Source organism: Diceros bicornis, unplaced genomic scaffold (assembly GCF_020826845.1).
Source record: "Diceros bicornis minor isolate mBicDic1 unplaced genomic scaffold, mDicBic1.mat.cur scaffold_199_ctg1, whole genome shotgun sequence".
NCBI classification, from domain to species: Eukaryota; Metazoa; Chordata; class Mammalia; order Perissodactyla; family Rhinocerotidae; genus Diceros; species Diceros bicornis.
Genome location: NW_026691090.1, coordinates 120,745 through 143,585, shown reverse-complemented (window position 1 = coordinate 143,585; position 22,841 = coordinate 120,745). Strand labels below are relative to the sequence as shown.

At 37.4% G+C, this 22,841-nt stretch overlaps 1 long non-coding RNA gene across 1 annotated transcript; it reads left to right on the top strand.

Moving 5' to 3' along the window:
• Window positions 1-1,468: 1,468 nt before the first annotated feature.
• Window positions 1,469-22,568, top strand: LOC131402639 (uncharacterized). Its single transcript, XR_009218844.1, has 3 exons — window positions 1,469-1,594; window positions 1,890-2,089; window positions 22,410-22,568. It is a non-coding gene; the product is annotated as an uncharacterized LOC131402639 (long non-coding RNA).
• Window positions 22,569-22,841: the final 273 nt, after the last annotated feature.

The following is a 22,841-nucleotide window of genomic DNA, read 5'->3' as shown; positions in this document are numbered from 1 at the left end:
GGCGCCGGGCGAAGGCCGGGGCGGCTCTGCGAGGGCGGCGGCGGCCGGGCTGGGCGCGCGGGGGGCGCGTGAGTGGCGCGCGGGGGGCTCCGCGGAGCGCGTCCTAGCGCCGGCGGGCGGCGGAGCCCGGGCCTCCTCGGCGTGGGCGCGGCGGGGCCGCGAGGGCAGAGCCGCGCGGCACGAGCGGCGAGCGCTTGGCCGGCGCGTCGCCCCCGCCGCGACCCGGCCTCCCGGCACGTGGGGGGCGGCGGCGAGGGGGAGGGGCGGCGGCCCAGGCGAGCCCGGGAGGGCGCGGAGCGGGGCGGCGGGAAGTGTGAGGCGGGAAGAGAGACTCGGGGACCGGGAGGGAGGCCCTGGGAGGGACGGGGGTGGGAGTGTGCGTCCGGCCGGGAGACTGACTGGAGCGAAGCTGCGGTGGACGGAGGCGGGAGGAGGAAGGCTTCCAGCCTCCTTTCGAGCCCCGCTTCGGAAACTCAGCAGGAGCAGAGTAGCTGTTGAAGGACCGGGCACAGGGGAGGAGGGTTGGGGAGGTTTGACTTCATTGTTGAGACGCGGGAAAGGCTGGAGAGAGCTGCGTGCGCCTGGAGCTTCAGCACTCAGGGCTGTGAGCAGGGCCTCAGAAAGAGGACTGACTCGGGGAAGGCAGATGAGGGGGAAAAGGAAGTTAGAATGTCCAGAGAAAGCCGTTTTGAGGAGCGAAAGGAAGGTGGAAAGGAAAACGAACAGAGGAGTGAACTTTCTCAACGCAGAGAGACTTTCGGGAAAGAGGCGGTTTGTTAGAGTCCCTAGATTTTTAAGACTTGTTGAACAGTAAAGCTCTTTGAGGGGTTGGAATTAATCTTTAACATGAGGAATAAATGTTGCGTGGAAGAGTTACTTTTTGGATACCCAGTTCTTGCAAAGAGTCTACTGGACCTTAGTCTCTGGAGAATTAAAATCTCGATCTAGATGTAGAGTTTGCTGTGATGAAGTTGGCAACAGCCTGTTTTCCTCCTCTTTTTTTTTGGAATGGAAATCATCGTAGGACTGAATTCTCTTTGCTGAGGTCGGAGGACAGCTCTGCTCTCAGTCGGCTGTCTCGGTCCTTTCTGGCTGGGGAAGGATCTGACGTCTCCTTCCCCCGCTTCTTCCTCTCCCTCCCCTGCCAGAGATCTCCTTTGTTTATTCGTGGATGGCTTGTAGGTGACTCTCCAGTGTTGTGCTGAAATCTTGAAAGGTGGGAATGCTGTGTCTTGGTCCGTGATTTCTGCCCCAAACCCGTTACTTAAAAAATCATAGTGTATATTCCATTACCTTTTTTTTTTTTTAATGGAATCTCCGCAAGTGCAACCTGGATAAATATTATTTAAATTTTATCATTCCACTGTCGGCTCACCTGTGAAAGTACACGTTTATTTTGATCTGTACAGTTTTTGCGAAGATTGTATGATACTTTTATTCTTCTGTTCTTATGTGAGTATTTTCAAAACTTTGCCTCATTCAAGTGTATGAAGTTCTTGGTGATATGAATTAGTGTTTGATTAAAGGTAACCTTTTCCCCCCTTACTTGGTTTGACAAAGTATCTAATAAGACTCCGTTTTCTATTCTTGGAATGTATGTATATGTTATATATTACCGTTTTTCTTTAGTTAGCTAGTTATCCATAATGTGTATATATGTATCTACACAGCTGCAGTTAGTCTAAAAGTTTTATTACTCAGCAGATATTCTGATTTCTTCTGTCAAAAATAAGCACTGGTGTGCTGTAAATTCTAGTAAGTAGTCAGGAATGTAGTTAATGGAAGCCTAGGTATTTCTGATTGGCCTAGGTAGATTTGTATAAGTTCTAAATAGACTTATCTTTTTCTCTACAGGAAGTTTTCTTATTTTCTTAATATGTTTTCTTTAGGTGAATCAAAAAGGGTCCCAGGAAACCTGTGAATGTTGAAGAAAATTCGTCTGTGAATTTTTGGTATTCGAGGAGGAGTCAGTATTTATATTCATCTTTTAAACTGGGAAGATTTATGTTTTATTTTAAAACTTCTTGATATTTACAATGAATGGACACAGTGATGAAGAAAGTGTTAGAAACAGTAGTGGAGAATCAAGGTAAGCACTTTATTATCAAGTATTTATTATGAAGAGAATGGAAAACTTGTGTGACTCTTTTTAGTTTTCTTAGTAGATGGCAGTTTTCAGGTTCAAATTCTTCCTCTTAGGTATCCAAACAGTAAAAAGTTTCTAATATAAAGAGCTTTGTTGATAATACAGGTTTTAATTATTTTTTTCCTTTGAGATACACAAAGAAGAATTTAAGTATAGAAGTTTGGGTTACTTAAATCTCCTTGGAGGTATATATTGTTTGGGTTAATAACTGAAGCTAGAACAAGTAGGAAAAGAGATTTAAATTGATTTGACTGTTAGTGCACTCTCTAAATAAAGGCAATAAGAATTTCTTTCCTCATCTTTTTCTGGCATTTTATCTTCTACCTGTGCTGTCCAATATAGTAGCCACTAGCCACATGTGGCTGTTTAAATGTAAATTAATTAAAATTACACAGTATTCAAAATTCAGTTATTCAATCACACTAGACACATTTCAAATGCTGAATAGTCCCATGTGGCTAGTGGCTACCATGATGGACGGTGCAGATAGAAAACATTACTATCACTACAAAAAGTTCTTTTGGACAATGCTGATCTGGATATTTGTTAAAGTATTGTTGCAACTCTTTTTTCCTCCTATTTTCTTTAATTTGAGTTTTAATTATATATGAGTGAGTTAAGAGTTCTTACTTGGGCCATGTCTTTTTAAGGAAGATATAGTTTATGGGAATAAGCCATATTAAGCTATTTTAATGTGAAAGAAGCCTCTTCAAATACAAAGACTCTTTAAATTCTTCTGTAGCCCCCAAATTTTGAGTTATCTGCATATTAATAATAAAGTCCATGTAGTTATATATACTTATTGTATGCAGAGATCAGGAATATGGACATTGGAGTGAGACTGCCTGGTTACTTATCCTGGTTCTACTTCTGGTTAGCTCTGTGAATTAGGACAAACTATTTAACCTCTGGGGCCAGCCCCATGGCCTAGTGGTTAAGTTTGGTGTGCTCTGCTTCAGTGGCCCGGGTTCAGTTCCTGGGCACCGACCTACATCACTCATTGGTGGCCATGCTGTGGCGGTGACCCACATACAAAATAGAGGAAGACTGGCACAGATGTTAGCTCAGGGTGAATCTTCCTCAAGCCAAAGAGGAAGATTGGCAACACATCTTAGCTCAGGGCCAATCTTCCTCAGCAAAAAAAAAAAAAAAAAGAGAGAAAAAGAAAAAATTAACCTCTGAGGCTTTGATTTTTGCAGTTTTGAAATGGGGATTACGGTATTATTTATCTTATTTGAAGTTGAGGATTAAGTGAGATGCTACATCTCAAGGTCTTAATATAGTTCCTGATATAATGAGCACTCAATATTTGCTTATTATGATTAGCATTATGTTTTATGTAACATAGGGTACTAGATAACTAAAACATTAATTATAGTGATAGAGAAATGTGATGGACAAGAAACAGGAAAGTTTTGGCAGTTAGGAGGGTTTCAGAAAAAATGTTGGGGTAGAAAATGAAGCAGTGGTATATGTATTTGACCTGAGACTTGGGATTTTCTGGTCATTCTAGGAATACTTGAGTTTATCAGCTTTCACAGGTGCACTGTTTGGGTAACAAGAACATCATAGAGAAGAAGGAGTAGTTACAGAAAGCAGCATGATTTAGCAGAACACGTGTTGGTCTGGAGTTACAAAACCTGAGTTGACACCATCTAACTAGTTCTCTGAATGATTTCTCAACTGTAAAGTAATTGAGTTGAACTAAATGATTTTGAAGTTTCATCCTATCACTTTTACAATGTGTAATAAAATTTTAGATAACAGAGTTTCTGGTGATTCTAGTCAAACTCTGTTATCTAAAACTTTATGAATCACCAGAGTTGAGAGGTAAATTAGAAGACTTTTGAATCTCAGGTTTGATTCAGATCTCTACAGGTATATTGACTATAGTAAGTGAATTGGAGAGTCACACTGTCCCGCATTGTCTTATTCATTAGTGAGCAGTGAAATGGTTGATAGGTAGAAATACCTAGAGGAGACACAGGAACAAAACTACCTGGAAAATAGGAAGTAAGCCTCTTGAGAGTAAATCCTCTTGTTGAGTATGCGGAGAGATCGCGTGCTGTTATATTCTGACCGCTTACCTGTTCGAGTAATCTTTTATATATTTTACTGCCATATCTAAAGCAAAGGTGAGTAGTAAGTCAAATTAGATGGTATAGTTGAAAAAAGTTAAACCCTGTGAAAGCAAATTTACTTACAGGAGTCTTTTATAATGCATACTCATTTAAAATAATTGCAAAGCATATTCTGTAATTATTCTGAGTCATCATTTCTACCATACAAGGTATGTGCTTCTGAGAAGTATGATTGTCAAGTTATCTAATTCTTTCAACTGCCTTGGTGTTTGTTTATCAGGAGGAGGAAGACCTGCTTCTATTTTGCTTTCATTTTCTTCCTTACTGCTGTTATGCTATCCTTTTCCTTTGCTCTACTGTCATTGTTACTAACCCTGAGACCCCCTCCCCAAAGCTTTTATAACAGGGCAGTACAGAGAAGGGAGATTGTGCCTAGTTAGTTAAAAGAGTGAGGAGGTGAACTTTGCAGACATAGGGATTTTCTTGCAAACAACAAAAGTTTCAGTAACTATGAATGTTAATATAGAGTGATGAGAAGAGAAATATGCTCTCCTTTTAAAATTAATATACACTGTAAATAGTTTTTAAAGTAAAATTTGATTTTTATTGGCTAGAATTTTTAAATGTATTTTTGCTGTAGCGTTTCTTTTTTCCTTTATGAAAATGAAGCTTATGAAATGAAATAGACTTAAGAAGTCATTTAGCATTTTTGGTTGGTATAATTAGCTTTCTACTAAAAAAAATGGTTTTTTGATTCTTTCCATGTAGAAAGCTCTCTATAACCATTGACTGAAGGGAAGAAGAATACATAGGAAAATGTGTCTTGGGCTGTGCTATAACGGACAGTTTTGAAACTTTTTTATTAAGAAATCTGGGTCAGGATGCACCTGTACGTCAGTTTCAACTCAGCACAAAGTTTATTATGTAACTGAAGTTAAGCTTTCTGAAGATACTATTGGAAGATTTCAGAGCATCAGTTCCTCACTGTGTGGATGTGTTGTTATTTGCAACCAAATTTTTCAAATCCTGGGTAGATATTTTTTATTTTAAAATTATCTTGAATGATGATTTACTCCAGGACTAGATTTATGGGTAAAGACCAGAAATATATTATCATATTTTGCTCATTTTTGGATGATTGATACATGCTTAATACTCAGAAGAATTTCTCTGCTTGCCTGTAGATTAAATTTTTAATAATATGTTTGTCCATGTAAATTTGAGAATTTATTTGAATGACTTTAATTAGTCTCTATCTATTATGCTCTTGAAAAATTCTTACAGGGTGAGGAAGGTTGTTAGTGATGTGCTGTAATGGTCTCAACCATTTAGAATTAATCTCTAGCTGGCAATGGAGCTTTGTGGACTGTAACACTTCAATTGCCTTGGCTTATAGAAAATATTTTAATTATCATTTTATGGTTCAAGAATCTTTGGATCTCAACTTGTAAAGTGTTGTGGGTAGGCAGTGAATAGGGACTATGATCACTGGAAATGTTCTCAATGAAAACCTCCTTTTTAGAAATTCAGAGTTTTAAAGGCTTTTTAGAGGCTTTGAGAAGCCCTAGAGCCTCAATGACCTGTGACATTTAAGGAAAACCGATTCAGAGTTAATTTGAACACAGGGCACGGTTTGCACCATGGATCTGTTAGTGTCCTGTTGAATTCTACTATGGTATACTGTGTTTGGAAACATTGTATTTATGTATACACATACCAGAAAGATTTCTTGCCATCAAAATCAGTTAGTTTCTTTCACTAAATAAATTTGAACAGTTTTTAAAGTCAATACCAGTTAAAATGGTGTTTGCTGAGCTTATTTTGCAGTTATCTCAGAGTTTTAAAAAAAATGTCATTTTTTAAATTTCCAAAGTTTGTGTTAAGAAACATTTTAAGGAGGATGGGAAAGTGTGAAATCACAAAGCCAGAATGGCTAGAAATCATTGAGTTAAGGAAACTGGTTTTTAAAATTTTCTGTGATGTCATTAATTGCAGGAAAGTATGACTCTTTTACATCTCATTTTTTGTTATTCCCTATTTCTCAGTTCAGTATGTGCTTTCTTCATCTTTTCCTGTTTTTTCTCTCAAATATCCTGTATATGCTACTAAATCTAAGATCATCTAAGATCGCTTCTTATCCTTTGAAAACTCAATAAATCGTTAAGCAGGAGCCTTAATAATAGGATACTCTGTTTCCAAGCAGAATTTACCTAATTAAAATTTTCACATAATTTCCTAGGATTGTGGTTAATCTTGGTTACTGTAAAGTATTTAGGCTTTTTTAACTGATAAGGCTAAGAGAATTGTATATGACTTGACTTTGCAAGACATTACTTTTATCTACATAGGTATGAGATAATGTGGGGGCAAACATTAATGTGTAGTTACCCCTTTTTTATACAGTAGCCTCCCCTCATCCACGGGGGATGTGTTACAAGACCCCAAGTGGATGCCTGAAACTGCGGATAATACAGAACCCTGTATATACTCTATTCTTTCCTATGCATTCATACCTGTGATAAAGTCTAATTTATAAATTAGGCACAGTAAGAGATTAACAACAACAATAATAAAATAGAACCATTATAACCATATACTGTAAAAATAGTTCTGTGAATGTGGTCTCTCTCTCTCTCAAGATACCTTATTGTACTGTACTCACCCTTCCTCTTGTGAGGATGTGAGATGATACAATGCCTACATTTTGAGATGAAGTGAGGTGAATGATCTAGGCATTGTGATGTAGCGCTAGGTTAATATTGACCTTCTGACAATACATGAGGAGGATCATTGAGCCATGATGATGTTGATGGTTGGATGTCATAAGCAGATGATGTCCATGGTTGTTAGAACACAAGCACTGTGATACTGCGATAGTCAATCTGATAACTGAGATAGCTACTAAGTGACTAATGGGCAGGTAGCTTATGCAGCGTGGATACGCTGGACAAAGGGATGATTCACGTCCCAGGTGGGATGGAGCGAGATTTCATCATGCTACTCAGAACAGCACGAAATTTAAAACTTACGAAGTTGGGAATTTTCTATTTAATATTTTCAGACCACAGTTGACTGCAGGTAACTGAAACTGTGGAAGGCAAAACTGCGTAGAAGCGGGGAAGACTGTACTGTTGAAATAGTTGCTTATTTAAGATCTTGACGACTGGTGGGTTACATATGATATAGTTGGGTTTAAAAATAAGAGTATTTTTTGTGATGAAGAGATAAAGAATAGATGGAGAAAACTTTTTTGTATTTTTTTAAGGAAAATTTAAAAACATGCAGAAATAGAAAAGTTGCAGCCCAAATTTCGGTCCTTGGACCAGCAGCATTGGCGTCACTTGGGAGCTTGTTCAAAATGTAAAACCTTGGCCCCTACCCCAGACCTTCTGAATCAGAATCTTCATTTTAACAAGATTCTCCAGTAATTCGTATTCATATGAAATTCATACGCATATATATGAAGCGGTTCATTCAGCACCTTGCCGCTTTTTTTGTTACTGATGTTGTTATACATCGTTTTTATTTTCTGGGAACTCCCAAAGAACAGTGTCATAGGCCCTGCCATCAAGAGGCTGGGTACATTTCATTGCTCTAGAAACAATAATGCAACAAATAATCATTGAGCTCTTAACTCCGACTGAGCCAGGCATGGTGCATTATGTGAATGTATCACAGTTCATCCTCACAAAACTCCTGTGATGTTCACAGTATTATGAGTCCCATTCTCTAGAAGGAGAAACCAGATTTATAACCATTAAAAAAAATAAAATAAAAAAAAAGCTATTGGGGCCAGCCTGGTGGTGTAGTGGTTAAGTTCACATGCTGTCCTTCCGCGGCCCAGGGTTCGCAGGTTCGGATCCTGGGCGCAGACGTATGCACCACTTATCAAGCCGTGCTGTGGCAAGTGTCCCACAGAAAATGGAGGAAGATGGGCACAGATGTTAGCCCAGGGCCAGTCTTCCTCAGCAAAAAGAGGAGGATTGGCAGCAGATGTTAGCTCAGGGCTAATCTTTCTCACCAAAAAATAAATAAATTTCAAACTTCGCTTGGATTTCATTGACTTTTCCATTAATGCCCTCTTTCTATTCCAGGATTCAACCCAGGGTACCATGTTATGTTTAATTGTCAGCTCTCTCCAGTGTCCTCTGTTCTGTGAGAGTTTCTTAGCCTTTGTTTGATTTCCTTAACAGTCATCAGAAGTACTGGCTAGGTGTCCTGTAGAATGTCCCCCAGTTTGGATTAGTCTGATATTTTTGTTAGGATAAACTAGGGTTATCAGTTTTTAGCACGAATATCACAGAGATGAAGTGTTCTTCCAGTCACATCGTATGGGGAGCATAATATCCACGTGACATTACTGTTGATGATAACGTCCATCACTTGGCCAAGGTAGTATTTGCCAGGTTTCTCCGCTGTAAAGTTACTGTTTGTTTTTCCCTTTCCGTGCTGTATTCTTTGGAAGCAAGTGACTGTGTCTGGCTCACTCTCAAGGGGGTGGAGGGAGTGGGAATTAAGTTCATCTCCTGCTGGGAGGGAGTGTCTACATATATTATAATGGAATTCTTCTGTAGAGAAGTCATTTCTCCCCCGTTTAGTCACTCATTCATTTATATAAGCATGAACTTATGTATATGTATTTTATACTTTGGGCTATAATCCAATGAATTTATTTTGTTGCTCAAATTGTTCTAGCCTTGCCCATTGTGAGCTTTCTGTCGAGTTGGCTTCTGTGTCCTTTTGACACATTCCCATTCTTTTGCCCTCGAGTCACTCATTTCTCCAAAGAGCTCTGGTCCCTTTTATTGGAGAAAAGGGTATTAGAAAGCAGATTTGGGTGCGGGGTATGCTCATTCCTACTCAGGTGTCACTACTTCTAGGCCCTCTCAGCAGACAAAGCAGACAGAGCTACTAACATATGTATATATAGTAAACCACGTATATCGGCATATCTGTAGTTCTTTCTGTGTCTGTCCATCTGTATACATATTAAGGTAAACTTGAGTTTGTACTGATGTCTCCAGCTATAATCCTGAACTACAGGATTCATCCTAACCTTCCTTTCTTGCTCCTTTATAATTTCTATCTCCAACAGAGAAACCTGGTTCCCACCATCCTCTACCTACCATCCATACTCTTCACCCTCAGCATATGGGTAAAGCAGTTGCAGAATTTCTAGGCTATTCTCACAGAAGAAACAAATTTACCAACTAGAATACAGTGTTTACATACAGTGTACAGTTCCTATTATATTTAGCCTTACAGTTTCTAGTCAAAACACCCGTTTTCCAAAGTTACTCAAGTTAGCTTCTGCCCCCCAACCCCCTTCAGTATGGTGATATCATAAATTTATAATAATGTTAGATTCATTTGTCACAGTTTGCATTCCATCCTGGGATACTCAGTCACATGGGTTGATTTTTTTTTAAACTTGCACGTATTACATACACTCTGTGCTACACAGTTTTGTGGGCTTTGACAAATGCATAGAATCATTTATTCTCCGCCACAGTACTGTCAGAATGATTCCGTCATCTAAAAGTTCCCCTGTGTGTCCCAGATTTATGGAATCAAAATTTTCATTGTAACAATATTCCCAGGAGATTTGTATGCATATTAAATTCATATGCATATATATGAAGCTATTCACCTGGAGTCATTCAGTATCTTGCCAGGCGCACACCAATGCACCACTTACCAAGCCATGCAGTGGCAGGCATCCCGTGTGAAGTAAAGGAAAGATGGGCATGGATGTTAGCCCAGGGCCAATCTTCCCCAGCAAAAAGAGGAGGATTGGCAAGGGATGTTACCTCAGGGCTAATCTTCCTCACAAAATAAAAAAAAAAAAAAACCAGTATGGAGATTCCCCCCAAAATTAAAAATAGTAGTACCATATGATCCAGCAATTGCACTTCTGGATATTCATCTGAAGAAAACACAAACACTAATTTGAAAAGATATATGTATCCTATGTTAATTGAAACATTATTTACAATAGCCAAGATATGGAAGCAACCTAAGTGTCCATCGATAGACGGACACTTCTATATACCATAAAGAAGTTGGGGGGGATATATATATATATATATATATATATATATATACACACACACACACACACACACACGGAATATCACTCAGCCATAAAAAAGAATGAAATCGTGCCATTTGCAACAATATGGATAGACCTAGAGGTATTATGCTAGGTGAAATAAGTTAGACAGAGGAAGACAAATACTGTATGATTTCACTCATATGTGGAATCTAAAAAACAAAACAAATGAACAAACAAAACAAAACAGAAACAGACTCATAGATACAGAGAACTGGTGGTTACCAGAGGGGAGGGAAGTGGGGGATTGGGCAAAATAGGTGAAGGGGATTAAGAGGTGCAAACTTCTAGCTATAAAATAAATAAGTCACAGGGATATAAATATACAGCATAGGGAATATAGTCAATAATATTGTAAAATTTTCTATGGTGACAGATGGTTACTAGACTTACTGTGGTGATCATTTCATAATGTATATAAATGTCGAATCACTGTGTTGTACACCCGAGACTAACATAATAATGTATGTCAACTATGCTTCAATAAAAAACCAAAAAACAAAGTTGATAGGCACTATAGATGTCATCTGACTGATCTATTTTCTTGATGCCAGTACCACACACTGCCACCAATGAATAAAACACTTACAATCAGACTCAGAGAAATACACATTGTAGAAAGCAGGAACATGGAATCCTATGTTGCCATGACAACAAGAAGATAATTCCATTTCAAAAGGATCACCAGCTCCTGTATGAAAAATAAACTTCTCTTCCAAGCAAGGTTTTTTAAATGTTGCATGCAGGAAGGAAAGTATTGAACATCTCACTCCAAATAACTGATTACATCCTTTGGTACCATCAGTACCAACTACAACCAATATGAAAAAGCCACTTTGCTTTCTCCAGGTGTCCCTAAAATGTGAGTGCCAGCAACAGAATGAAACTTCCAGATAGCATATCATTCCCTCTGCCAGGGAATAAAGTAGCTTTTCCTTGAATAGTAACAATCATGCAATCTCAGCAATCTCCTCAAAATGAAATGTTTTGATCTAATAAACTAACCTTATGAATAAACTCATATCCCAGAAGTCTTGCTGTTTTAAATAAATACACCCTTAAAAATTACATGACACTGATGTTCTTTGAGGCTATGTGATAGTAATATTATAGATATAGATTACTTTAGAATTACAAGTAACCCTACAGATCATTCAGTCCAAATTCTTCACATTTTGGATTAGAAAATTGAGACTCAGAGATGCTTAGTGACTCAATCAATGCCGCAAGATGAATTAATACTATTTTGTACTATTATACTGTTTTTGTACTACTGCAGCATTGATACTATGTTTATACTGTGCAGTGTTTTCTATTAAAAATAATCAAAGTACCCACACTTCCAGCAATTACTTACATGAGCAATACTGTAATCTCTAAGGATACTTTAAAATATTTTGCCAATATTATACTTCAGCATGTAGAAGTAACTTCTAATGTAATCTTTTTAACTGTAAGGAGTTAACGAAAGAATAAACTGATGTGTTTCCAAATCTTCCTTGTCCTTTACTGTCTTTTGAAAAACTGGTACTGTAAAACTTCATCAAGTTTTTATTAATTGTAAAAAAACTATCTTATCTAATGAAAAGTGTCCATTATTATATATCTAATTATAAATATAGTATAATTTTAAGTGTATGGCTTTATTATCCAGTTGTTTACATTAACTGAGCTACTCAACATTACAGTCCTACTTTAATGAATAGATAAAAATAATTTTAATTAAATTATTGAAGTACCTGAAATCTAATTTATATACTTATTTCATAAATAGCAATTATACTATATTAAGTTTAGAGTGTTTCTAAACTTTTAGGCTGAAAATAATTATTTTGCCTAATTAGGTAGATATGCCATTGAAATTTCACTTACTATTAATTTTCTTAGCAAAATTTTCATTGAAAACATAAAGGTGAATTTCAGTTAAGCCCCTCTTCAAATTAATATTCATTCATAATTAATGAAATTTGAAATAAAATATTTTATATGTTAATAGTGACAACATTTAAATAACAAAAAATTAAGTGTGCAGGAAAATATTTATCATGATATTTTCTAAAATGAAAAGAATAGGGAAGCTTGAAGAAAAGAGCTTACAAACAAATATATCCTTTTCCACCAGCCCCTTGTCAACCTTAATTACTTTTTAAGCCTTAGCATTACAAAATAATCAATTTAGAAAATAGACCTATCAATATTCTGCCCCAAGTAATTCTTCATACATTTTAGATAAAGGTAGAAGAGCAAAACTACAGAGAGAGGCAAATATATAGACTGATATGGTATGAGCTTCCTTCCCATCTTTTACGGCCACCAGAACCTTCCCTTTCTGAACTTTTCATTTCCTCTGTAAATGTCGACCAACCTTAACGGTCTGATCATAAGACGGACCAACTCCCTCCCAGATTCCCCCACCACCGCCACCAGAAAATGCTGAAAAGGAGATTCAGTCTTACTGCCACTATTGGCCATACATTAGGAACAAGACCTGAATAAAAGCAGAAGCAATGGGATACCTACCAGTCAGCTCATCCCCTGTGCCACCATATCTAATCTGATGCTTATTTAACAAATGTTAAATTTAACCTTTCTTTGATTTAACCCTTTTTCCATCCTGGCAAAGTTAGTACAACATTGGAAAGAGATTAGCATTCATATGTTTTTTCAGAAAGTAGAAATAATAAATACCCAAAAGGAGTAAATGATTTTAGGAGCAGGAGAAGATTTACAAATTGTCCCTTTATCAAAAGAACAATACAATCTCCTTATTCACACACATACCTGTGTTGAGTTACTGATAGAATGACATAAAAATATGATTTAAAATAATAATAATAATAATCAGGGCTAGATACTGGCCCAGGATATTTGTCTCTATCTCAGTGTAAAGGTTCTTAGCACAATCATAAAACATAAGTTTTCTTGGTTTCTGTTTGGCTTGGTTTGGTTTCAGAATAATTCTTCTTGCCCATCTAATGTAAGGGAACTGGCAACAAATATTAATGTGAAAATTAAAAATTCAAACTTCATTTTAAAATTTATTTCTATTTTTAATATAACCAGAAGATCAAATTTTTCCAGCACCACCACTATCACTTTCTTTTAGAATGCCAAAGTCTAACCCCAATGTGGGGACTTAGGAACCAATCCATCCTTTTGCCAGTTAGGTGGCCTTGGGGGAGAAATTGTCCATTAGCTTTCTCTCCATTTCTTTCCCCCTTCCACTCTTCTCTGTAACAGCCTGAGCACATCAGCATTTCTCTATGGAAAAGAAGCAGTCATCATTGAAGATATTTGATGAGCAAAACTGAAAACTAACGACATGAGAAAGATTAAGAGACTGTGAGTAACTCACCACCTAGGAACTAAACAGGAGTAAATGAGTACAAAATGGCTCTGAAATATGTGGAAATGAATGGTTGTACTCCTTGGGTATTCTAGATTACATTTTCAAGCACTAAAAGAAAATAATACTTCCAAACTCACTTCTTAAAACTAATTTCAGAATTTCCATTATACTGCAATCCGGATGTGTCTTGTAACATTTACATGTCTAAGGAAGGAAACATAAGTTGCTCTCATCACACTCTGGGCAATGTTTAGTGCATTTCCAATGCCAGTCCCTTAGGGACAATGGTCAGCTCTCCTGCCTTTTCTTTTCCCTTAAAGACTAGTAAACACCACACTAGATTAGAAGCCCCACTAATTAAGAAATACAGAAGAAAGAACATTCATGCCTCTTGAACAATGAATGCCCTACCCTATAAACGGGTAGTCTGATTTATATTATTTGAGTTTAGTTAGCAAGAAGGGGATCAAATTTTTTTAATCCATAGTTTAAGATATTTGCTGTTGCTTAGAGATAGAGAAATGAGAAAATAAAATCCAACCCCCTCAACTTCATCAAGTCACAGAAAAACACCAAAGCAGACTAGGATAACAGCCAAGAATTGAAGTATAATTTACCAATGTGAATCATGAAATTTACAGATTCATTTTCTATATGGAGAGAATTTAAGAATGCATATGAGTATAATTGCAAAACAATACATAAAAGCTTGAGTCTAACAAAATGTTATTTTAAGGGTTCTATAATATGGTTGGATATGCTCTTAAGATCTAATTTGTATATAAAACAGATATGTTTATGAGTTTCTTTATAACTCTTCGCAATATGTTATATAATAATTTTACTTGGTCAACAAATATTTTAGAGATAGTTATTACTATTCAGAGGTGGTTCGTAGAAATATTGGGTATAATGGAATGCCTCAAACAAAGAGTAGCACTTAAAGAATTTTATGAGAAAGGAAAAGACAGAGATTAATAAAATGTATACACTTGAACAGCATTTTTAATGCACCGGAAAGATGCTGTGCTATGTACATGCAACATTTGAATTAATAAAACACTACATATACCCCAAACATCTTTATGTATACCAAAGCCTTTGATAACTAGCTCTGAAAACCTCTATGCATGTCTATGCCCATTTTATTATCATGCACGTGAAAATTAGTTACTCAAATCATTCTGTGTAGCACTGAGAATATCTGAGAGCCTGCTTTTTAGAAAGAAAGTGGACAGTCACACTCAACAAACAAATTAAAAATGACAATAGCCTTCCTTTTGGTTATTCTTTCTCACTCAGTTCATTCTTGCTGGTTAAGGTATAGAAGGAAGGAAGATAAACAAGTCCTTCTCCAAAGATGTTTACTTGCTCTAGAAGCTACCATGAATTTAATTAAGTGCCACCCACCCCTTCTCTGCAGAAGCCTTAAAAAAAAATATTAAAAGGCTGTTTAGTTTTCATAGATAGAGTCTTCTAGATCAACTCTTGAGAAAGGCTAAGAATGTCTCCCATATTCCATTAGCTTGTCTCTAGTTTGATTTCAAAAGACTCTAATTCTCAAGGCAGCCAGGGGCCACAAAAAAAGGTAGGGAGCAGAGAATATCAGAAAAAAAGAAAACGTAAGCAAACTCAAGAAGAATTAAAAAGAATGAAAAGACTCAGAAATGTCTTTCTCTTTTCTTTTACTTTGAGATTATCATAATTTCATTCTTTAGAATCTTTCCTTTTTCTTTATCTAACTTCCATTATATTACTTCTTGGCCATGAGATAATACCTACTTAATCTGCCTAGCATTTATGTCTATGTCAGATCATTTAGTTACACCCTTCTGCCTCCACTCCCTGAAACAGGCCCTCCATAACCACAACCACACCCCAGGCATTAGGAAGTTGATTAGGAAGATTAGATTAGGAAACTGAGGCCCAGAGAGACTGAGCCTTGGCCATTGCCTTGAAATTTAATTGTCTTCTTATGATCAAATGTAAAGTTTTGATATTTTGCACATATATTGTCAACTAACCCCTAATGCAACACCAGGGAGCTAATAAGCTCTATCAAGACGCATACCCAAGTTTCTCTGGCAGTCACCTTATTAACTGCTTCTTTTTGAAAGAATTTACAGGGATATCTCAGTGTAAAGCCAAAAAAGAAACAGAGATGAGGAAGACTGGCAACTCAAAAAGCCTTATCTAATTATTTCAGATAGAATAACCTCCCACTACTTATTTCTATATCTGATTGTTTTATTTCCTCTTTAAAATTCATCTTTAATGAAAAAAATATAGAATATTCAGAATTTTTACCTAGAGGAGATCCTATATGAATCCTTTTATTTTTCTCCCAGAAGTAGAATAATTCAAACCAAGAAAAGAACAAAACTGAAAAGATTAAAAAAAAATTATACCCACACATAATAGTTGACTCTTTTCCTCACCATTCTGCACCTTTATCTGCTGAATTTTTCTAAAAACCATCAATTTAAAAACATGTAACTTGCACTTTTATTCTCTAGTTCTTTTATGTCTGTATGTTTTCCAACACATTATGCACTGTTGTACATATTAATTGCATTTTTAATATAAATGTATTCTTTTGCATTAATAGTTTAAACCTGTAGGCCATTCATTATGATTAGTTATTTGAAGTAAACAAATGAGTCCTTGAAATCAGTTTGTTATATACCACGAGGAGAGAGATTGTTCAGTAAATACAATTGATAAACTATGGGACTGAGGACCTCTGCTGGCAGTTTTGAGGCATTATTTTTTTTAAACCATAATACTGACAAGAGGAAAGGTGAAACTCTCTCTTTAATCTGAAGTATTCCTTTTTACTTAGAATCCTTTAATTGCCTTCCTAAAACTTTAATTATTGGTTCTACCGCACTTTCAGCAATTTGAGTCTTTCATTTCCACAACAGTTGCTTTACTTTTTAAAAAGAAAAACATTAAAAGTAAGACTATTGGATGAAAATATTAATTTTAATATTATTAATGTTTTAAAGCAAATTAAATTTGTTCATGAATAATGACTTCATTTTTATTTGACATAGTGGCTGCATACAGATATATTTAGATGAAGTGTGTATATATAGATATAGATACATCCTCATGACACAGAACATGGAATTTAGTATCAAATTAGAATAAAATTTTAATAACATAATTATTAAGAAATTTCTCATTTTTCCAGAAACTAGACTTGTTTCATACGTAATATATATCTAGACACCCTTGGAAGACAAGTTTTTATCTAAATGTTCAGAGCAATTTTTTAAAGCTTGAAAAAGCAATTGGACTGGTAACCCTTCACTCCACTTCACCCTAATGTCACTTACTTGTGCATTCTTTCTATTATTCATAAATTCATGTATTATTACGACTGAAAGAGACCTTAGAAGTCGTATAGTTCAGCCCTTTCATTTTACAAGGAAGACATCTGAGACCCATAGAGATGAACAACAGCCTCTACCTGTCCTTGCCAAGTCAGGGCGAGATGAACAGATAACTCCCAGAGACACTCATCTGCTAGGGACATATCTCCTCAAGCAAGAGAAGGGACATGGACAGCAGAGTTGCAGCTCTGGGCCACAAGAACCCAGTTCTGCTGTGGATACAGGAAGACCTAATCTGAGCTTGGTTCCAAGCATTCAAGCTGCTAGGAGGAAGTTTGGATTCAGGGGCAGGAGCAATAATAGTAATCATGACAAACGTTATTGAGCACCAAGTATGTGCTAGGCAGGCACAGTCCTAAGCACTTGACATGGGATAACTCACGTAATCATCACAGCTATCCTGCATAGGATAAAACTGCTAGTATAATTAAGGAAACTGAGGCACAGAGAGATTGAGCCACTTCCCCAAGGTCACTCAGTGAAGGTTCAAATCCATGCGGTATGGATCCACAGTTCATGCTCTTAATCTCACATTATGAGAAAACATAACAAGTCCAAAAATTGGTCCCAAAGGGTCCATCCTAGAATTATAGGTGCCCTGCATAACCTTGAATCAGATAGAGATCTCCCACAGCCCAATTCTATTAGATCTAGAATTCTAGAAATTTAAGAGCTGGAAAGGGCCTTGGCGAACATGTAATCTGGTGCTCTTTAATCTCTTTTGGTTTACAGACTTCTTTGAAAATCTGCTAAAAGGAATAAAACTTGTCCTCTGAAAAATGCATCAACACACATGATGGCACAGCAACAGACACACACAATTATGCATAAAATTTTGTGTTGCTTATGGAATCTCTGAATCCCATTTCTAGATCTTAGGGGACCACAGGACCCCAGATTTAAAATTTCTGACTTAGACCAACCTTCACATTTCACATTTTATATAAAATTGTCTGTCTCGTATCTCTGTACTCAAAGCAAAGAGGCTAGCTTTGTAAGTGACAGTGCTGTCTGACTGTTTTCATGTGATGGCACATATAGAAAATGATAATACTGCATGGCACCCAGGCATAAAGAAAGAAACCTTCTCAAGACCAGAGGTGACCGGCCCCAAGAACCCAGCATCCCCAGACCTCACCAAACCACCCAAGGACTGAGAAGAATCAATATCTCCAAATATCCACACCCAATCACAGCATAGCTGTTGGAAAGGCCTGCCTCAGAGTCCTCCACTAGATGACAAACTGCAAACTGGCTTAGGACACCAGGGCTTAAATTTCCTTCTCACTCCCGAATCCACTTAAAATTCTCACTCCCACACTAGCCCCAACTTAGTTTACATTTTAAACCTCACTTCCCAGATCTTCAAAATAATAGCTAGATGGGGCCAGCCCAGGGGCGTAGTAGTTAAGTTCGTGCACACTGCTTCAGCAGCCTGGGGTTCACAGATTCGGATCCCAGGTGTGGACCTGTGCACCGCTTATCAAGCCATGCTGTGGCAGGCGTCCCACATATAAAGTAGAGGAAGATGGGCACAGATGTTGGCCCAAGGCCAATCTTCCTCAGCAAAAAAAAAAAAAAAAGAGGAGGATTGGCAACAGATGTTAGCTCAGAGCTAGTCTTCCTCACCAAAAAAAAAAAAAATCCTAACAAAATAATAGCTAGATGTATTAGTTATTGATTGCTGCTTAACAAATTAACCCAAACTTAGTGACTTAAAAGAGAAGTATTTATTATCTCACAGTTTGGGTGGGCAGCAGCTTAGCTCAGTGGTTCTGGCTCATCGTCTCTCCATCAGGCTGCAGTCGGAGTATCAGGTGGGGCTGCAGTTATCCGAGGCTTGACTGGGTCAGGAGGATCTGCTTCCAAGCTCAAGCAGAGAGCTATCGGCAGGAAGCTTCAGTTCCTCGCCACCTAGGCCTCTCTGGGACTGCACACAACATGGCTTCCCCCATGGCAAGTAATACCAAGAGAGACAGAGAACCTCAAATGGAAACTGCAATCTTTTTATCACTTAATCTCAGAAGTGACACTTCTGCTGTATTTGATTGTCACACAGACCAACACAGGCACAGTGTAGGAAGGAACTGCACCAGGGTGTGAATACCAGGAGGTGGGGTCATTGGGTGCCATCTCAGAGGCTGGCTACCACACTAGTGTTTATTGAGTGTCTACTCACTTACAAGCACATATTTATAAAGTATTATCTCATTTATTTTTTACAGTAGTACTCTGAGATAGATATCCCCATTTCACCATATTGGTCAAAGAGCCTAAGACCAAGGGATGTTAATTGCCCAAGGTCATACAGATAATAAGTGGCAGAAGAGAAAGTCAAAACAAGGCCTATCTGTCTGTAAAGATTCACATTCTTTTCAACATGTTATTATATTTCCATGATGTGCTTTGCCTTCCTGAATCTCAATTTTTCTAGACCTCATTTCTCATCTATGAACCCCCTGTCATTTTCTTTTCAGTTCTGACCCATCATTCTATATTTTGCCCACTCGTGCTGCCAATTCCACACCCTCTGATTACTTAGGTCAACAGCACTTCCTCAGACCATATTTCACCCCATCTTCTCAATAATCATGTGAGATGTGCAAAGCATTATGTATCAAAATATAATTGTAACTTTAGTAATAGCTATTGTTTAAAAAGATGTAAAAAAGAAAAGTGTAAAGATGTTGAAGAACAAACCTGAAACATGTAATTGTTTCATTTGCAGAGATTAACAAGTGTATTCCACTGCCAGTAAAAACAGGCTGAAGTTTCAGTGCGGAAGGAGAATGAGGCAAAGTGCAGGTGCCACTGAGATGATTTCCACACGTTTCCTGAAGACTCTACTGATTAAAATGGATACACAACAAGCTACAGGATGAAAGTGGCCCTGTAGAATATCAGCTGGCCATTCAAGTTGTCACTTCAAAACAAACAGGAGTCCAATATGAGAAACTGCCTCACTTGCTGGCCTTTCTGTCTACCAGCTGCACTAAGTAGGTTTTACTGAATGGACTGGTGGGTGTATATTAATTAAAGGAATCCCATCCTAATACCCACCTATCCAGGTATTAACTTCCCTGGATATCAATTGGTCAACATGATATGAGCCAAGTAGATATGTCTAATCTAGTTTTCTTTCCACATATAAAAGAGCCTTAAAAATTGTGCTTCTTGAGATGCATCAAATCTGAAGTTACCCCTCTCTGGTCACTCTGAATAGGCAGTGGTAAAAAGGTGTTGGAAAGATGGCGTATGCATATGTGTGCGTGCATTTGTGCATGTGTGTGAGTATGTGTATGTTTGCATGAACGTTGTTCTGTGATTAACAGTGAAAATCAGACTTCTTGTCCTATTTGTACATTGTTCTAAGTCACTCTCACTAAAGTCATGCATTTGTAGATATGACTTTCCCATTTTGGGGGAGCAGGGGATGTAGTCATAATCTTCCCCAACTTAGAAAAAACCCTGAAGCTTAGACAGAAGTTGTGGACCATATAGAAGAACCAAGACTTAAACTCATGTCTCCCAGCTCTAAATCTAATTCTCTGTCTACTACACCAAACCAGAGAATCACAATCAGAGAAAAACTATTGGGAGACGAAGGGCTTATGATATCGAAGTAAGAAATAGTATCTCCTTTCTCCATCTGATTTTAAAATTAAACAAGAAAAGGAGGTCCTCAAATTCTTTGAAGGGATAGAGCAATCTTACAAACACTGAAAAAAGCTAAATGGTATAGCCCACCAGCCTTAAAATATTTTTACCACTGTCTAAAATGTTCTCTAATTAGTTTCATTGTATTCTTTCCAAGAGACCCTTTATAAGACAAATGTTAATTTCTCAATTAGGAGCACTATACATTAATTCATGTGATGAAATAACCATGTTAGTATAAGCTAGTGCAGAAATTTTCATCGTCCATGGAATCCTGCAGCCTCTGGAACAGGATCTTATAAACTTCCTGGAAGACGAGGTGCGTGGGTGAGTCTCTACCTCTCCCGTACGTCTTCTTTTACAGAGCTATCTCATGATTTTGTCAGTTTTATGTGTTGACATTTTGTTTGAATAAAGAGTTACATTGTTTTTAAAACTCTGAAAACCACTGTATTAATTCATATTATAAGTTCGCTTTTGGTATGAAGATGCTGGGTAAACATTACATCCCTAGGACAAGTAGAAGGAATCACAGGACAAGGCCATTGAAAAAAATCAAACCCAGGGAAAATGTGAAATTCATGAATTCTGTCAATAGAGGGAGTGCTAGGCAAGTATGGAACTCAGAAACAAAAATTTAAAATGAGGAGACAATTCCAATGAGATGAGGCGGTGAAGGGCTTTCCTCTCCCATCTGCAAGACTCAGGGTTTGTTGTATGCTGGGGCTGGCCCTGCAAAAACTGGTGTGCAGCCCTCCAAAAGAAGCTATGTTCAGTGTAAATCTTGAATGTTTTCAAGAACATCTTTGGCAGAGATCTTATGAAGCTAGGAAGGATACAACTGTGCCAGCAAGTTATATATAAAATGCATAAACCTGAGCACAGAGGATTTTTACAGGAGTGAAACTATTCAGTGTGATACTACAATGGTGGATGCATGTCATTATACATTTGCCAAAACCCACAGCATGTACAACACCAAGAGTGAACCCTAATGTAAACTATGGACTTTGCGTGATAATGATGTGTTGATATAGGTTCATCAATTGTAACAAATGCACCACTCTGGTAGAGGATGTTGATAATGGAAGAGGCTATGCATATGTCAGGACAAGGAATACATGGAAAATCTCTACACCTTCTCATGACTTTTACTGTGAACTCTTGCTCCAAAAAATACAGTCTATTTAAAAAATCTGTAAACTTGTCTTTTCCCACTATCAATTGTTATTAGTGAGAAAATTGGATATATAAAGGCCAATTTTGCCCAACTGCTCTGTACCACACACAGATTACAAACTTGTAGTTTTTTTCTAGAGACCTATAAACTATTCTCTCTTAACTATGTTTCTCCCATTAAGAATGAAGAAAGACCTTCATCAAGAGAGGTGGCAAAAGTAATCAATTATCTAGGAAATCAATTATCTAGGAAATGCAAATAAGAGTTTCCCCCTCATCTGAAGTGACAATGGTCATAATATTGCCCTTTATTTATATAGCTCTCAAAAGAGTTTTTACATCAAAAGACCACTCACGTGGTCATCAAAATTACCCTAAAACATGTGTAGAGTAATGAGAAATGAGAAAATCATGCCTCAGAGTATTAAGTGACTTTCCCAAAGTTGTGCCACCTGTATGTTGAACCAAACCTTTTGCTCTTAGACAGATGCCAGGATTCCTGTTAAGAGGGAGAAGAGGGAGAAGACATGAAAAAAATCCAAGTCTGGGCTGATTCTTCGCAAATTTGGTAACAGAAAGGGTAGGTGCCTTTCTCCCAAGGCAAATCCTTCATCTTTATTTTAGATCCTATCCAATCCTACTTCCCAGGAATTGTACTTAATCAATGATACCCTATTCTTATTTCTCTTCATATCTCCATTTCTACTGGATTTTTTCCTCTGATATATATATGTGACTATCCCAAGTCTCTCAAATACCAAACGAATAAACCAAACTTTTCTTGACCCTATGTCCTACTTAGATAGACACCATTCTATCTCTTCTCAGTTAACCTTCTCAAAGACAGTCTATAATAATTGTCTCCACTTTCTGACCTCTTATTTATCCTTCAGCCCACTCCCCTGTGCCTTCTACTTCT